The sequence below is a fragment of the Chenopodium album genome, chromosome 25, assembly GCF_948465745.1.
Source record: "Chenopodium album chromosome 25, dcCheAlbu1.1, whole genome shotgun sequence".
NCBI classification, from domain to species: Eukaryota; Viridiplantae; Streptophyta; class Magnoliopsida; order Caryophyllales; family Amaranthaceae; genus Chenopodium; species Chenopodium album.
This window is the reverse complement of record NC_137858.1, coordinates 33,594,748-33,602,603: the sequence shown is the minus strand read 5'-3', so window position 1 is coordinate 33,602,603 and position 7,856 is coordinate 33,594,748. Positions and strand designations below refer to the sequence as shown.

The 7,856-nt window shown below is 32.6% G+C and overlaps 1 pseudogene; it reads right to left on the bottom strand.

Moving 5' to 3' along the window:
* Positions 1-343: 343 nt before the first annotated feature.
* Positions 344-3,039, bottom strand: LOC145614847 (SKP1-like protein 1A; annotated as a pseudogene).
* Between the last annotated feature and the right edge of the window lie 4,817 nt (positions 3,040-7,856).

Genomic DNA, 7,856 nt, shown 5'->3' with positions numbered 1-7,856 from the left:
AGACCTCATTGAATGAAAACCAACTTATTACAATCAAGCTATAACTAATGTTGTTCTATCTATGCACATAAATATATAAATACATATTAGAAATAAAAGCAAAAATTATTCAAAACTATTTATTATTGTTATTGTAATATTATAATTTCCGACAATAAAAATTCTTTCAAGCTCTCTAAGAATAATAATGATAAAAATACTCAAAGTAACACCCGGAGCAATGCTCGGGCCGAACACTTGTTAAGCAAACAAATGTATATAGCGAGTAACTAAACTAATTAGAAACAATTTTGGAATTTGGTAGATGGAGTTGTTGTTAATAGCTTCCATTGCTACTTGCATTTTACTCGAAAGCCCAGTGGTTCTCCCTGCGAACTTCTTCCTCTTCTTCGGGTGTGTAATCGTTCTTGATGTTGAAGGTCTTTCTTATCTGCTCGGGTGTCTTTCCCTTGATCATATCAGCCACACATTCACAAGTTAAATCCAGCAAACCCTTGATATCCATGTAATTTGCAGCCTGCATAACATCATCATATCACACATGATTACTACTTTAGTTATAGTTGATCAATGGACCACGCAAATATATATTAAAAATAAACACAAACACATTCTGTAAATATGTACCCATCTAAGCAAAAAAGATGGGTACATATTATAAATCATCCAAGTCAGACTATTTTCATACAAACATGATCGTAAATAATTCAGATTTAATATAATCATAAAAAAGTTGACCAATTTTATTTATTGTACAATAAATCAAGCCAAAAAATAAAATTAGAAAGACTAACTAGATTATGTTACAAAGATAAAAGATTAAGGCACATTACGTTGTAACAACCCTTAAACCATACTTCCTCCGTTTCTATTTAGTTGACGCGTTTGATTTAGGCACATATATTAAGGAGATGAGAGAGAGTGATAGAGAATGAAAAAGCAAGTGGGGTAGCTTGTAAATGCAAGGTAAAAAATTTACCCAAAAAGGAAACGTGTCAACTAAAAAGAAACTTCCTAAAAAGGAATACGTGTCAACTAAAAAGAAACGGAGGTAGTATTAACAAACAACTCATACATGATACATCTTAGCAAAAAAGTTTGGTACAATATTATGCATATAATGCGATGATTGCGAAGTCCCATAGAGAATCAATCACAAAAAAATAAGAGAATGAATAATATTTGGAATCTTATATTTTAGTACAAAAATTGCTTAATCATTTCTACCTTATTAAATGTTCAGATTTTTTTTTCTTTGGAAAGCATAATTTTGACTTTTACTACCAAAAAAAATCAAAAAATTATTATTTATCACCAAAACTTCTAAAACTTATATTTTACCACCAAAAAAATTTCTAAAAATTGTTTTTTACCACCAAACGTCAAGAAAACCGTTAAATCTAACGGCTAAAAAAAATTTCTTCGAATTTCGTGCGCAAAATATGTTTTTCATAGGTTTAGGGGGGCACTTTGGCCCTCTAGAACCAATTTGAGGTCAAAATTGACAAAAAAAATGATCGGAAATGCCTCGTTTTGCGTGTTCACGCAAAACGAGGCATTTCCGATCATTTTTTGTCAATTCTAACATCAAGTAAGGCTCATAGGGCCAAAGTGCCCCCCAAAACCCCTAAAGAGCATGTGTTTGACACGAAAATCGAAGAATTTAAAAAATTCCGTTAGGTTTTTGACGACAGGTGGTAAAAAACAACTTTTAATTTTTTATTTGGTGGTAAAATAAAAGTTTTAGAATTTTTGGTGGTAAAAAACATTTTTTTGATTTTTTTGGTGGTAAAAGTAAAAAAATCCTAATTACAATGCTTGTAATATTCCTCCTTTTTCCTTTACTTGCAACACAGCATTGTGGCACGTGTATTGAGGTCGGGTTTATGTAATGTAAACGGACAAATTTTTCATTATAATTTTTACAAATGATACTTAACCTTATTCTAATTTTCGTGTAAAAATTATATTGATAAAATCTCTCGTTTACCCTCACTAATCATCTCCTAAAACTACGTGCTTAAAAGGTGTGTTTCAAGTAAAAGAAAACGGAAGAATTATTTAATTACCGCCATGTCATCAATCCACTAATGGGATTAGAAATTATAAGACCGAATTAGAAAAATAAAATTAAATTAAAAAAGAGTTAAGATTCAATATATATGGGTAGATCATTTTGAAACGCCCAAATTAATATATGGGACTAATATTATGAAACGCCCAAAAATTATAATAATCATATTTGATAACATTTTTTTTTTGAAGAAATCATATTTGATAACATTATATAACTAAAATAATCCAAAAAAAAAAATCCATAAAACTCTTTTGAACTCCAATTTGCTCATTGAATTCATATGGACCACCCAATCAGACCCAAAATCAAGATCTAATATAATTTTTTGACATAAAGATATAATACTTATAATTTAATCGTACAAATTTAATCAGTTTTATTTTATTTGTAAAATAATTCAAGCCCAAAAATTAAAGACTAACTAGCTTTTATAAAGTCAAGTACTCGTATTATTATACTTTCGAGTCCTTAAACCCTACAAAATTAAATTACACGGTAACTCAAACCCTTTCAAATATAAATTAATCATATATACACATCCGAAAGAAATTAACAACAAACATATAAGAAATAAAAGTCAATCAGTTAATCACAAATCAACTAAAATAAAGAAATTAAAAATACTTACAAGAATAAGATGAAAGAGGGTGTTTTGGTCGACATTGAGGAAGTTCCTATCCCAATGTTTGAGTTCATCATTATCAACCTTAGGTAATACGGATTCGGAGTTACCATCATTAGCGTGTTTGTTACAATACTCAATAACCTTAGCGAGAATGTTAGAGGTGACATTATGAAGCGGGATGGGATCGGTGCTGTCACCGAGGTCCTCGATCATGTTCTTAATGGTTAGCGAAAGCATTGCTGCCTTTTCGTCGACGTTGAAAGTCTCATTATCGGAACTCTTAAGGAATAAGGATAATCTTCTTGGCTGAAGATGATGAAGTGGTTGATGCTGCCATTGCTAATTAGGTTGAGTGTTTTAAGGTTGAGGAGAATTTTAGAGAGAAAATTTTTTTTGGGAGTATGACAAATTATGAATTGATAGTGAGACTCTGGCCTTTGGAAAGACTTCGTTGGTATTTATAGATGTTGTTTTTTTTGACTAAATTCTAGTTGAAGTAAACTTTCCTTTTTTAAACACGATTATTTTTCTGAATTAAAAAAAAAAAAAAAGACAATTTTAAAAAAAAAAATTAAAAAAATTAATTTTCATGTTTGCCAACTAAATGAGTGAATTCACCCGTACCGCCTGTTTTTTAGTGTTTATCCCTTTGTTTTGGCAACTATCGTATTTTTGTTAAGAAAGGTTTATACTCGGTGTGTAAATGAAAAAAAATATATACTTGTCTTTCTATCTTTCCAGTTTTTTTTTTTTTTTTTTTTTTTTTTTTTTTTTTTTTTTTTTTTTTTTTTTGGTGTGAGTGAAACCGTACAAGGATTCCAAGTTGATAGTTCTTGACAGTTTATACGGAGTACCTATGTAAAGATATATTTAGGAAATTATATACATTTGATTTGGTAAATATTTAGTCTAAATATTATTTTCATATCTTTATCTTTGTTTCCCTTAGCTGACTTAAACGTTTTGGTGTAGGCTTAGGAAACTAATTAATTGAGTATTATGAATATTGAGCTCATGAAGCTTGTTGAGCCTAAATTTTTACTAGAGATTCAGATGTCTGCAAGTTGCAAGTTGCTAAGGGCCTATTCACATTTAATGAACTGAACTGAACTGATTGGAGCTGAAATGAACTGAACTGAACTGATTAGAGTTGAACTGAACTGAACTGAACTGAATTGAGCTGAAATGAATATTTTATGAGAGAGGAAAATTAGGAGCTGAACTGAACTGAACTGATTGGAGCTGAACTGAACTAGACTGAACTGAAATTAAGTAAATATGAACAGGCCCTAAGTCACAGGTTGCATTGCTAGATTGCAGGTTAAAGATTGCTACCTGATTCCGGGTATTAAACTTAATAAAACAAAGATATTTCCAAGGAATATTCTAATTGCTACCTGATTCCAGGTATTAAACTTAATAAAACAAAGATATTTCCAAGGAATATTCTAAGAGAATCCAAATTTGAACAAAGTCAAAGTGGTTATAAGCTTTCCTAAGGAGGAGATATTTCCCACCAGGAATAAGTCAATTGGAAATGTTAAATGTATCTGCACCACAAATCAGTCCACATTCGTTGAAGATCAAATCAAGGAGTCAAACTACTTCTCCTATTTTCATGGAGGACACTCCCACTATCCTCCAACTAACCAGCAACGAAGAACAAGTCAAAAGGCAAAGGATAAATACAAAGAGAACATGGCATGAATCTCGGAGCAGTGGCAGCTAACTCCTACTTTCAAGGAATCATAAAAGAAGTTGTTACAAGACTTCAAAAGGCTCTCCTATTATAAATAGGATTAAAAACCATTGTAAAAACACAAGATACTAGCCTTAGGCATCATATTTCATAGTCATTAGCAATTAGTAATAAATTACAGATTCATTCATAGTCATTAAACAACATGTATTGTACCTGTCATTCATTCTCAATCTAGTAGATTGGTGGACTCAACGCCACCCGCGGTTTTTATCCTTATTTTTGGGGTTTTCTGCGTCATCATCTTGTGTCTCTTCTTCCCTTTCCCCTTTGTTCATCTTTCGTAGGTGTGGGGAATATTTCAAGCATTATGATCCCAAACTTGAACCCCACTGTGATCATAAACTTAAGTATGGTGGCGTTCCAAAGGGAAGAAAAAGAGAGCAAAAGCGTCGCCAACAAGTTTTAGGAACTTGTAAACCCAAAAGACAATCCAAAAGGACCATCAACTCCATAAGGTCTTGAACCAAACAGGGTCCGGGGATGAGGGTACGAATCCAATCTACAAAAGAAAGGACCCGCCCTATAAAAATAGGCCTCTACTTTGTTCTGCTCGTATTCATGCGCGCTTTTCGAATAACATACAAACATTATATTGACCCTACCCTGTTTAATCTATGTTGGTTGAATATTAATGCACAAATAATACTATTATTGGCGATCACTTGAGTTAAAATCACATTAGCCTAAACCAAATTAATAATTATCTTATTAAGCGTGATTTCAAGTACAAATTACCTTTAACAAGCATAAAAGGTGTGATCAAGCAATAACAATAAAAATATATATCAAGCAACATAATAATAAACAGTAATAATTATCATCATCATGTTAATAATAAAGCTTAAAAGAATAGCAAGATCCTAGGCATGATCCCAACAAGATTAATAACAAATCTTAGCATGTCACTAAACAATAAAGATCAAAGCTTTAAACCTAACATGGTACTAACATAATATTAGAAAGGATTATAGGCACCCTAAACATGATACTAGAAAGCATAAAATAACATCCTAACATGATACTAGGAATCATAAAACAATAATAAACATGCTTTCTACATTGTGAATAAAATAAGGAGTAAGCTAATCTACTTACTTTGAAGCCTCGTACCTCTTTCTAATAACAAAATACACAAGTTAGTAAAATTCAATGAAAAATAATAAAGAATAATTTAAGGATTAAATTGAAATCAAATTAAATAAAGTTTTGACTAATTTTGGACCAAACCCTCAGAAAATATTAAACCTTGCACGTCTAGGGCGAAGGCAACTTCGAACTTGGCTAGGAGACTCTAAGTCTTGTGAATGCGGAATATTGTATTTTGTAAAAAGGTGGGTTTAGAAAGAGAGAGAGAGAAATTAAGAATTAAGCTATATTGCTTAGAGAGAGAATAGAGAGAATTAATGATGAGAGTTGATTAGAATTGATGATTCTGAAAACAGAGATTCAGACCCTATTTATAATGAAAATAGTCCGGAAAAACATAGAATTTGATAAGGAATAAAACTACACGCTGTCGCTAGGAATCGACTCTGTCGCGACGCGACAGGGTCTGTCGCATGGCGACAGACTTGTCGTTTGGCGACAACCTGTATTAGCGCGTTTTCTTCACGCGGAATCCGATCTTTAATCACTTGATCTACGGAATCCGTATAGAAGATAAAATACGTATTTTAAGATAATAAAATAACGTTTTACTCCAAATAAAATCTATTTTAAAATAAATAATTATTAAATCTAATAATTTTAGAATTTAAAAGAATCTTCTAGAAACTTCTAGGAAATTATAATTAATCCTAATAATTTTAGGAATAATAATTAATATTGGGCCCTCCTCTAGATCATTGGGCCGTATTTAAATAATTAACCGGGCCCAGTTTAGTATTTTGGCCATAACTTCCTCAATATTCATCGGAATTGGGCTTATAATATATCGTTGGAAAGGTCTTTTCGAGCCCCATCCAACTCCACTATTATTGGACCTTAATTATGGACCAAACTAAACTGGTTTGGCTATTTTCAAACAAATAGAGTTATTTTCAAAAATAGAGAGAAGAGAATCTTAATTAAAACTAAACCGCAACACTCGACTTTCAACCACTTTCACCTCATTCGATAATGGTTCGACGTGAAAGGCATTCATCACTGGGTTTGGTTTTGGGGAGACACAAACGGGTGTCTACAGTAGGTTATTTACCCTCATTCATTGAACCTACAATATCATTTACATACTTTCTAATCTAGCTATTGTCCTATAGAACCTGGTCAAATCTAGCGAGCAGATTTTGGCAAAAACAGTTTGGCGCCGTCTGTGGAGAGGCAGTTAGATCAATTTGTCTATCCTTCATCATGGTTGGGAATCTAGATCCCAATCCGAATATGAACGAACTAGTCGAGCAATTGCGGAAGGAATTGAATTGAGAGCCTCTAGGGAGCATAATTAGAAGCTCCAGGCCAAGTCCCAAGCAACCTTGAAGAAGCTCCTGGCCGAATCCCAAGCATCCTTGGAAACAGTGGCGGACCAACGTAGGGGCACGGGGGGGCACGTGCTACCCCCCAAAAACAAAAAATTAATTTTTTTTTGAGAAAAAAACACGAAAAACTGAAACGCTTCCTGCCTTCCTCTTCTCTTTTCTTTTTCCTTTTCAAACCCTAACTTCCTAATCCCTTCTTAAGTTCATATCCCATTAGCCGCACTCAATAGTACCGTTGCCCAGTTCACTGCTGCCCAGTTCGCCGCTGCAGCCCGCCGGACGCCGTCACGTCGGTAGTCCTGTGACTCCTCTGCGACGAAGCCGACGAGTCCAGGTGTTGAGTTCGGAGTTCCCCACTTCCCGTATTCCCCTGTTGCTACTCTGTTAGATCTGAATTTCAAAAGGTAATTATTCCTAAATCCAAAGTAATTGTTAATTTGTTTTTAATCTTTATTATTAATTACTAATTGCTATTTGTTAATTGTTTACTGAATTGTTGTTATGTATAATGTATGAATCAATGAATGTTTGACGAATTCTACATTTTACCATTCTTATTTTATAATTTGTTAGCTGTTAGCCACTTAGCATGTTAGTTTGTTACTGTTTTAGAGTTTATATGGGTAGTGGATTGTTTATTGCTAATTGTTTGTTGCTAATTGTTTAGATGGGTATTGATTGTTACTTGTTAGCCTATTAGTTTGTTGCTAATTGTTTACTTTAAGTGGGCAGTGATTCAATTATACTTATTTAAGGTATTTTATCTATTGAGTTGTGCAATTGTTGTTGATTTGTTGACAATTTGACATTGACTAATTAGATTAAAGTTATGTTAGTTGATGAATTATAACTTGTTTGTTGTAAACTTGTAAACTTTTTACAATAAAACTTGCTCTAAATCTCTAATAAAGTATATGC